Raw genomic sequence first — 11,151 nt, 5'->3', positions numbered from 1 at the left:
TTGCACCAAGCTGGAGTTCATTAAAACCTACACCTTTCTGTCAGAGAATATCTCTTTGGACACACTCCAGACTCAAGGATGAATGAGGGAGGGAGGGAGTGAAGAATATGAATTAAACCTTACTAGGCACCAACCTGTCTTCCCCAGGGCTTTCTCTAGCACATCCCTCTCACACTACCACCTCCTGCCTTTCAGTGTTTTCCTCCAGCCCACACTGCATCCTGATCCTGCATGTATGACTGGAGCCTCACAGGACACAAAGATACCATCTGATACAAGGTTAGATCTCCATGAAGGACTATCATTGAATCACTTCACTTGTCTCTCTCAATCCCTCTCCTCAACCCTGGGGTGAACCATCTCAACCAATGCCATTCTATCCTCTGGAATCTCAATTATACTTTGCCAAACCCCACAGCTGAATCATTCCTACCATACATCTCCCTTACTCCTATCCTACATTGCTGGGCAAAGCTAGAGAAAGTTGTGAACCTGTGCTGACCAGTCCCATCACAAACTTAAATAACATAATCTCAGTTGGGTTCTCCCTGCAGCAAGGCAATCCTTTGACACTTCCTTAATTAATTAGATGTCTTCACCACAGTAAAAATTCCAAACCTTTTTCACCCCTTAAGAAACCTCCCACCCCATCTCTCCTCTAGCTTCCTAAATGCTTTGCTTCATATTTCACCCCCCAAATTGATACCATTTTCCAAGAGCACCTCCTTCTCACTTCTCCATTTTAAATACCTCCAACATCATCCCCCACTATCTCCTCCTTTACCCCTTTCTTGGATAAAGAGGTGACTTGTCTCCTTACCAAGGCAGGTCCATCTACATATACCCTTGATCCCATTCCCTCCCAAATTCTCCAGCAGATCTCCCTTACTACTATACCCATTCTCTATTATCTCCAGTGCCTCCTTATCTGCTATCTCCTTCCCAGCTCCAAATATGCCTGGTCCTCCTCCACCCTCTCTAGATTCAACCATCCCTGAAAGCTTTCTTTCTTTATCCTTTTAAGCCAACTTCCAGCCCTTCCTCTTCTCCTCCTCCTCCTCATTCACCTGAAACTGCCCTCTCCAAAATCATCAATGATTCCTTAATGGCCAAATCTAATGGGCTTTTCTCAATCCTCCTTCTTCTTGGTTTCCTGCTTCCTTGGCACTGCTGATCCTTTCCTCTGGGATCTTGTCTGTTGGTCTGTTAATTTCTCAGACAAAAGCCCTGTCCATTAGTCTTTGTGAGTGAATTGAGTTGATAAGCAGAGATCCTCCCATGGGAAGAAGGCTTAGCTTAAGCCCCTTTTAAAAGCTATAAAAGCAAATTGGGGTGATGGCAGTGGTAATGTGTATAAATATTCTAATAGCCCTGTTAAGCTTTGCTTTCCTAGAAACAGAAGCTAAGGGCAGCAGCCCTTGAAGACCGCTGTCAGGCAGAAGCAGAAAGAGTTCGGAATGGAACAGTCCCTCTGAACTGAGACGAGGAACAGGAGCAGAGAGCTGGCTGCATGTGAACCCAGGGAAGAGCTGGGTCAGCCCACAGAGAAGGAGCAGAGAGGTTTGGAAGTCATCCTCGAATCAATATGACAGCGGACTTTACTTGGACGCTGGGCATTGAATAAGGAGATCATTTTTATAGTGCCCTGGGGGTGGATGGTGTGGCATTTTCTACTACCCCTTAATGATTTATCGTGTTGACTTTGGGGATGCAATGACATCTGCTGCACACCACGTGATGCACTGAGCATCATGAGATACGTAGATGCATTAAATGACACGTTTCGCTCAAGGATGTTGCTATGAATGTTGTAATTGACTATGTTTAACTATGTTTAGCTTATTGCTGAATAGAGAGATCATTATACTATGCAATTAGACCCTTAAATTATTCACGGCAATAGTTGTAAAGTGTGCTGCAGTGAATGGGATCACAGAGTTGTGGTAGATCCTTGCATTGCTGAGAAGAGCTAAGTCTGTAAAGGTCAGCTATTGGACAATGTGGCTGTTACTGTGTACAACGTTCTGGTTCTACCTGCCTCACTCAGCATCAGTTCATACAAGACTTTCCAGGTTTTTTCTGAATTCTACCATCTCATCATTTCTTTTTTTTTTTTTTTTTTCCAAGGCTAGAATATTTTATTTCTCAGGGGCATCAGTTTCTGGAAACCAAATAATACAGAAAGCAGCATTTAAGGACTATAGGTCCAGTCCTACTACAAGTTACCATTTCTTTTTTTTTTTTTCATCTCATCATTTCTTAAAGTACAATAGTATTCCATTACATTCATATAGTACAACTTGTACAATGATTTGTCAATTGGTGGAAATCCCCTCAATTTCTAATTTTTTGCCACCACAAAAAGAGCTTCTATAAATATTATAATAGATGTGGGTCCTTTTCCCATTTGTATGATCTCTGTGGGATACAGGCATAGAAGTGGTACTGCTAGGTCAAAGGGTGTGTACATTTTTATAGTCCTTTGGGATATTTCCAAATTGCTCTCCAGAATGGCTGGTTCAGTTTATTCCTCCACCAACAATGCATTAGAGTTCCAATTTTCCACGTCTCCAAAATTTCTCATTTTCCTGTTTTGTCATGTTAGCCTTTCTAATATAATGTGTATAATGTGGTACCTCAGAGTTGCTTTTATTGGCATTTCTATAATTAATAGTGATTTAGAGTATTTTCTCACCTCACTATAGATGGCTTTAATTTCTTCCTCTGAAAACTGACTTCATATCCTTTCACCATTTATCAAATGGGGAATGACTTCTATTCTTATAAATTCGACTCAGTTCTCTATATAGTTTAGAAATGAGGCATTTCTCAGAGACCCTAGGTGTAAAACTTGTTTACCAGCTTTCTACTTCCCTCCTAATCTTGGGTGCATTGGCTTTGTTCGTGCACAAACTTTTCAATTTGATGTAATCAAAATCGTCCATTTTGCACTTCATAATGATTTCTGTCTCATTTGGTTATAAATTCACCCCTTCTCCATAGATCTGACAGGTAAACTACTCCTTGCTCTCCCAGTTTGCTTATAGTATCAGTTTTAAATCTAAATCATGTACCCATTTTAATTTTATCTTGGTATAGGGTGTTAAATGTTGGTCTATGCCTAGTTTCCTTTTTTTTTTTAATGTTTATTTATTTATTTTTAGTTTTCAATATTCATTTCCACAAAATTTTGAGTTCCAAATTTCTTCCCTATTTCTCCATCCCCCCACCCCAAAACACCTTGCATTCTGATTACCCCTTCCCTCAATCTGCCCTCCCTTCTACCATACCCCTCCCTTCCCATATCCCTATCTTCTCTCTTTTCTTGTAGGGCAAGATAGATTTTTATACCCCATTACCTGTATTTCTTATTTCCCAACTTTATATAAAAACCATTTTCAACATTCATTCCTAACACTTTGAGTTCCAGCTTCTCTCCCTTCCTCCCTCCCCACCCATCCCAACTAAGAAGGCAAGAAATTCAATATAGGTTACACATGTGTAGTTTTGCAAAAGACTTCCATAATAGTCATGTTGTGTAAGACTAACATATTTCCCTCCATCCTATCCTGCCCCCCCATTTATTCTATTCTCTTTTGACCTTGTCCTTCCCCAAAAGTGTTTACTTCTAATTATTCTCTCCTCCCATTTGCCCTCCCTTCCATCATGCCCCCACACCTCACTTATCCCCTTCTTCCCTACTTTCCTGTAGTGTAAGATAAATTGTCATACCAAAATCAGTGACCATGTTATTCCCTCCTTAAGCCAAATGTGATGAGAAAGCTTCACTTTTTCCCTCTCACCTCTCCCCGTTTCTCCTCTATTGAGAAGCTTTTTCTTGCCTCTTTTATGAGATAATTTGCCCCATTCCATTTCTCCCTTTCTCCTCCCAATATATTCCTCTCTCACCCCTTAACTTTATTATTTTAGATATCATCACTTCCTATTCAAGTCATCCTGAGCTCTGTGTGTGTGCATGTGTGTGTGTGTGTGCATGCATGTGTGTGTGTGTGTGATCCCTCCAACTACCCAAATACTGAGAAAAGTTTCAAGAGTTACAGATATTATCTTTCCATGTAGGAATGTAAACAGTTCAAATTTAGTAAGTCCCTTATGATTTCTCTTTCATGTTTACCTTTTCATGCTTCTCTTGATTCTTGTGTTTGAAAGTCAAATTTTCTATTCAGCTCTAGTCTTTTCATCAAGAATGCTTGCAAGTCCTCTATTTCATTGAATGACCATTTTGTCCTCTGAAGTATTATATTCGGCTTTGCTGGGTAGGTGATTCTTGGTTTTGATCCTAGTTCCTTTGACTTCTGGAATACCCTATTCCACGCCCTTCAATCCCTTAATGTAGAAGCTGCTAGATCTTGTCTTATCCTGATTGTATTTCCACAATATTCAAATTGTTTCTTTCTGGCTGCTTGGAATATTTTCACCTTGACCTGGGAACTCTGGAATTTGGCCACAATGTTCCTAGGAGTTTCTCTTTTTGGATCTCTTTCAGGAGGTGATTGGTGGATTCTTTCAATATTTATTTTTCCCTCTGGTTCTAGAATATCAGGGCAGTTTTCCTTGATAATTGCATGAAAGATGTCTAGGCTCTTTTTTTTGGTCATGACTTTCAGGTAGTCCCATAATTTTCAAATTGTCTCTTCTGGATCTATTTTCCAGGTCAGTTGTTTTTCCAACGATATATTTCACATTGTCTTCTATTTTTTCATTCTTTTGGTTTTGTTTTGAAATTTCTTGATTTCTCATAAAGTCATTAGCTTCTATCTGCTCCATTCTACTTTTTAAAGAACTGTTTTCTTCAGTGAGCTTTTGAACCTCCTTTTCCATTTGCCTAATTTTGCTTTTTAAAGCATTCTTCTCCTCATTGGCTTTTTGGACCTCTTTTGCCAACTGAGTTAGCCTATTTTTAAAGATGTTTTTTTTTTTCTTCAGCATTGTTTTGGGTCTCCTTTAGCAAGCTGTTGACTCACTTTTCATGATTTTCTTGTACTGCCCTCATTTCTTCCCAATTTTTCCTCCACCTCTTACTTGATTTTCAAAATCCTTTTGGAGCTCTTCCATGGCCTGAGACTATTGCATATTTATTTTGGAGGTTGTGGATGGAGAAGTCTTGACATTTAGATCTTCCTCTCATGGAATGCATTGTTCTTCCTCATCTGAATGGATGGAAGAACATACCTGTTCACCAAGAAAGTAGCCTTCTATAGTCTTATTTTTATTTCCTTTTTTTGGCATTTTCCCAGCCAGTTACTTGACTTTTGAGTCCTTTGTCAAGAGGAGGATATACTCTGGGGACCTGTAAGTTCTCAGTTCCTCCAAGGTGGCCCAATCAAGGGAAAGGAGTTTACTCCTCTCTTGGCCTGCACTCTAGGAGCAACCACAAGCACTCTGTTCTGCCCAGGATCTGCCAGTAGGATTCCTTCTCCATAGCCTCCACCAGCTCCACCATGTCAGTACTCATCCTCAACCCAGGAGAGGCACTCAGGGCTGAGACTCATATCAGCTGCTCAATTCCCCCAGGGTCTTTAAGCTGAGAGCTCCAAAAATGGACACTGCAGAGGCTGCTGCTGGCAGATTCAGACTGAGTTCCCTTCTCTCTCAGGTGAAAGAGCTTTCTCATTGACGTTTGAAGCTGTCTTTGGCATTTGTGGGTTGAGAAATCTGGGAACTGTTGCTGCTGCTGGTGCTGTGAAGCCTGTTCCAGGTCTTGTCCCTGCCACACTCCACACCTAGTGTGATAAACCTTTCCTGTCAGTCTCCCAGGCTGTCTTGGGCTGGAAATTTCTTACACTCTGTAATTCTGTGGCTTCTGCTGCTCTAGAATTTGTTTAGAGTAATTTTTTACAGATATTTTGTGGGCTATGGTGGGGAGCTTCTACAGGTCATGTAGAACCTATATCACATTGTTTACCTCACAGGGAGAGGGGAGGGGAAGGACTGGAAGAATTTGAAATTTTAAATTTAAATAAAATTAGTTTGTTTTCTAATATCAAATAGGGGGAAAATAATATATTATGTAAAAATAAATTCTGATTGTACTAAAAAGAAAGTCCTTGCAATAAACATTGGAATAAAAATGTATGGCATTTCCCATTTCCACAAATGTTCTAGACAGTGGTCCTAAGGAAGGGAACTTAAAATTTGTCATTGGCATCTTAATCAGTAAATAACCACTCAATTTTGTTGCTAAAATACTTATCCTCTGGGACAACAAGCATGTGTATATTTCAACGATAAAAAAATTCTTTCTGTAGTGACTCCAAATCATTATAACCAAGCATATCATGCTTTTGGGGTTCATGCAATACAAACATCACACTTTGCTTCCAACTACATGCAACTTAGTCTTTCCATTTCTTAACTTGACATCAAATTGTATTCAAACTTGCAGGAAGGTTGGACATTCAGGTGCGAATAATCACAGGCATGCACAGACTGTCACTGACTGGGTGCCACTGCACCAGAGTAGTCCTCTATTCCTGGGTTACCTTGTAATCACATCAAATCAAAGCTGTAATTACCAGATCAAGATGTTACTCTGGATTGCATTCTTGCAGCAGAGATGAAAGGCTCTTTGTACTATGATTGCTAGGCCTGACTGGACCCAGGACTGACAGCAAGTCCCAGCCTCGACCTCAATCCTTGCATTCTGGTCTCTCTCCTAAGTTGTCAAATTCATGTTCTGACTTCAGTCATGGTTCTGTCTCTTTCATACATCCAATCACCTCTAATTAGTCACCTTTGTTAGGTGACTAATTTTGTGACCTTGATGGAACCTGACCAGACCCAGCACTGAAGATCACAGAGGCTTCTTTCTAGGCTCCTGAAGTGTTTCATACCATGGGAAAACTTCAAGTTTCTACCTCCCAGCTCCCTAAAAGGAAGTGGTCATCACCACCTACATGCACTTGGTCAATGATTCTCCAAAAATGGGGCAGATATTGAGCCACAGAGATCAGGAGAGACTTGGTATGATGATTTATGCAAAGCTCACCCTCACATTATTTCCATGTAAGGCAGTACCCTTCACTCTTCCTCATGCTGCTGGATGAGAGTGAGAAAACTGTGAAACCAGGCTTCCTGGGTCCACCACAAATTTAGGCTCCATAATCTCAGCTAGACCATTTTTGGGGCAAGGTAATCTTTTGACATCTCCCTATCTAACTCCCCATGTCACTCACCACAGCAACTTTTCCAAATATTTTCCTTCATCCTTAACTGTCCTTTATACCTTGTTCTCTGCCCACCCAAACCCAACCCTTTCACAGCTTCTTACTTGAGAACTTGGCCTCATTTCATTGGAAATACTGGACATTTATCAAGAGTTGTCTTATTCTCCTTATCTCACATAAATCAGATGTCTTCTTTTCTTTTTTGGCCCTGGTATCTGATGAAAATGTCATCCTTTTGCTTGCTAAAGAAAATCTCTGTATGTTTTGAAATAATTCCATTCCATCCCTCATCTACCTTGGGATATTCTTCTTCTAGTATCTCCATTTTTTTTCACTAATTTTCACTCTCTCCCACACTATGGACTCCTTTCCTGTTGTCACAAATAAAACCACTTCTCTCAAAACACCCTCAATGATCACCCTGAGATATTGCCAAATATCTTTGCTCCACTCCATGATCAAATAGCTAGAGGTAGCCATTTACAACTGGTGTCTCCAACTCCTTTCCTTTCTTTCTGTCTTTTCTGAGTTATGGGGTTGACTTATGGGCCATATATAGGAAAGGTTGGCCAGATCTGAGAATATTCTGATACTTGGGACTGGTCATCAATGTTTCCAGTCTGATACATTCACAACATATGTCTAGTGAATGATCTTGGAATCTAATGATCTTCCATTTCATTTTATTCCATATCAGTCATAAGCATAGGATTCACTTTATCAGAGACTCTGATGTTTTGGAACAATCCACCACCTTTTGCATTAACTTGCCAATTTATTTTTCAACATTGTGATTTCTTCTTTAAAACATCTGATTTAGGGTCTCTTTGTAATCTATATTTCATCTTTCACTTCCTTTATTCTATTATTTTGCTTAGGAACAATTGAGGAAATTATTGCTCTTTTAAACTTCTTGAAATTCCCAAGAATTTCTAAATCTTTTATTTTCTCTGGAATCCCTGGAGTCACTTGTTTTTTAGTTAAGAGTCAGAGGAGAAGATTCAGGAAAGATGGCACAGCAGGTCACAAAATTTCAAGCTCTAAAGATTTTCCTCCACAAAAAAGCTAAGAGTGCCTTAGAGTGAACATAAAAAGGTGAAAATAAATGAGAGTAGGGGTAGAACAGGAGTACTCCTGGGATAATCAGAGAAAATCTGAAGAGAAATCCCAGGATGTTCCTGTGAAGAGTAAACACCTCCAGGCTAGGTCCTTGGTCAGCTTAAACAAGCTGCAAGCTGGCATCAGCTGGGTTGGGAGGCTGCCTCTGCGCCAGCCCCAGGAACAGTTACCCCTGAGACAGTGAGGGGAGTTGTGTGTCTGACTCGGGGATGATAGAGGGAACCTCTGCTGACAAGGAAGATCAGATCCCACTGTGCTACAGAGACCCCATGGGGTCAAGACAGAGATCCTATGAGGAAAACCCACAGGAACAGTATAGTCAAATTCTGAAACCCCCATATCAAGGACAAAATATTACAAGCAACAAGAAAAAAAAAACCTATTTCCATATGGCAGTGCCATGATTAGAATCACACAATAGCTAGCACTGGCAACACTAAAGGACTTGGAACAGTATATATCAAAGAACAAAAGAACTAGTGTTCCAGCTACCCAGACAAGATAAGCATAATTCTAAATGAGAAAAAAGAAGGATGTTTAATGAATTCTCAAATTTTCAGGATTTTATTAACAACAACAAAAAAACCCTGAGTTTAGTAGAAGATTCAACATACAAGAGCCAAGAAAAATATAAGGTACATACTAATGCCCAGTTACAAGGGATGCAATAGACAGATTGTTTACCTTTTATGTATGTAAAATATAAAGTCTACATCTAAGATTGTTATTAGTAGTTGAGTAATTCATAAGAAAGATTGGGGCAGACCTGACCATGATATGACTTCAGGAATATCTAAGAAGAGTAATTATCTTATACAAATGAGGTGCCAGAGATAGAACCAACACAGAGGAATTAGATAGGGGAGGAGGGCTATCAGTTCTGAAAACCTCCTTTCATTGGAAATGGGTTCAAGAGGGAACAATACATACATATCTAAAAGAATATACAAGTCTTCTAAATTGGGAAAGAAATAATAAGTTAGGGGGATGGGAGAGAGGTGAGAATTAAGAAGGAGTCTGTAGAGGGGATGGTGAGAGAATATGTTAAAAGGGTGTATAAAAGAGTGTTTAGATTTATGAGAATGGGAAGATAAAGGAAGACTTGTTAGAGGGGATAGGCCAAGGGGAGGGCAAGATGGTGGGTAGAAGTAAAGTAGAAGGATGGGAAGGTAGATCTTGACTGATAGAAATGTGAGTATATATAAATATTTGCATATGCACATTGGAATTATGATCAAGCAGTTCCTGAGGACTCATGATGACGTGTTGCTCACCTTTTGATAGAGAGGTGATCCTCAGAGATAGAATTTTCTTTAGAAATAACCAATAAGAAATTCCATTTTGCTTGATTACATACATTTTTGTAATAGGAGCTAGTTTTTCTTGTTTTCTCAAAGGGGGAGTTGGTGGAAAGGGAAGGGAGAAAAGGCTAATTTCTGCTGTAAAAAAATTTGAATTTAAAAAATAAAGTAGAAAATATTTCCCCCAAAATATTCCTAACTGCATAAGTAAAAATAAGATGGGGATAATGACATCCACTTGCAGGGTTTGTTGTCAGAGTCAAGTGAGATACTGGTGCTTGGTGCTTGGTGCTTAGTAGGTACTTGATCATAAATGCTCCTTTGCTCTCTGGGAAACTGAGTCAGGAGGGTGTGAGCAGCCCTGGGAACACAAGTTCTGTTCTGATGACTATACTGCAAATGACAGGAGCTGGGGGAGTCTTCAGGGCTCTGCTCCAGGACTGCCCAGATAAGATTCAGGGAGAAGGGTTTTTTGGGACCTTCAATCACTACAAGGGAGAGCTTGGCCACAAGGAAGAAAGAGGAGGGGGAGGGGCTACATGTAGGGGGAGGAGAAGGTGGCAGGTATAAAGACAGCAAAGACATGATCCCTAGGTAACAGACACTAAAGAATGAAAGGGTCACCCTTGTCATTCAGTTGTAATGAAAGGGAAGTTAAAATCAAAAGGTGGAGCAGTGGATAGATCACAAGTCATGGAGTCAGCAGGAACTGAGTTCAAATCCAGTCTCAGGCATTTGAGACTTACTAGCTGTGTGACCTTGCGTAAGTCACCACACCTTGATTGCCTCAAAGAAAGAACGTGGGAGGACAGTATGGGGAGGGGAGGCAGTGCTCAAGATAGGAAGGTACCAATGAATCAGCTTAAAATGAAAAAGACAGGAGCAGGGCATTATTGTTACCACTTGATTCATTTTCATGCCTCTTTTTGTACAGAAATGATCCATAAGGCAGCTTGTTGTTGTGATGTTGTGTTGTGTTTGTCCTTCACTCTCAAAGAGGACCAGGACTTCAAGATGATGACATGACTTATAGCTGACTTTGACTTGAGTGAGGGAGGGCTGTGCAAGGGCACCAACCTCACTTTCTTCTCCTAAGCCATCTGGATGGAGTGGCCTGATATTCATGAGGACGACTGGAGATGGCCCAGGATGGAATGTCCTGATATTCATGAGGATGACTGGAGATGGCCCAGGATGGAATGTGAGACCCTGGCCCTTTCAGGCTAAGGTCTTATCACATTCTCACTTTGAGTTAGATACACCCATTATAAACAGAGTCATAGATCATCCTCTCTATCCATGGAAATGGCTGAACTGTTCATGTGGGTCAAGCCTGTGGATGGACTACACTCACCTGGGCTGGGGTTCAGTCTCTCTCAGGGGCCATTCCCTCCCAATCCAGGCTACTTGTGTAGGAAGCAAAGGAACCAAAGTGACTCCAGGGTGTAAAGTTCCTCCATCTTATCCCTGGACCTGATCCACCCCAGGGACCTGCTCCCATACCCTCTATGGTCCCACAAATAGAGCAGCAGCCAAAGCTCTTC

The sequence above is a fragment of the Notamacropus eugenii genome, chromosome 1 (genome assembly GCF_028372415.1).
Source record: "Notamacropus eugenii isolate mMacEug1 chromosome 1, mMacEug1.pri_v2, whole genome shotgun sequence".
Taxonomy (NCBI): domain Eukaryota; kingdom Metazoa; phylum Chordata; class Mammalia; order Diprotodontia; family Macropodidae; genus Notamacropus; species Notamacropus eugenii.
This window is presented reverse-complemented; position numbering follows the sequence as displayed.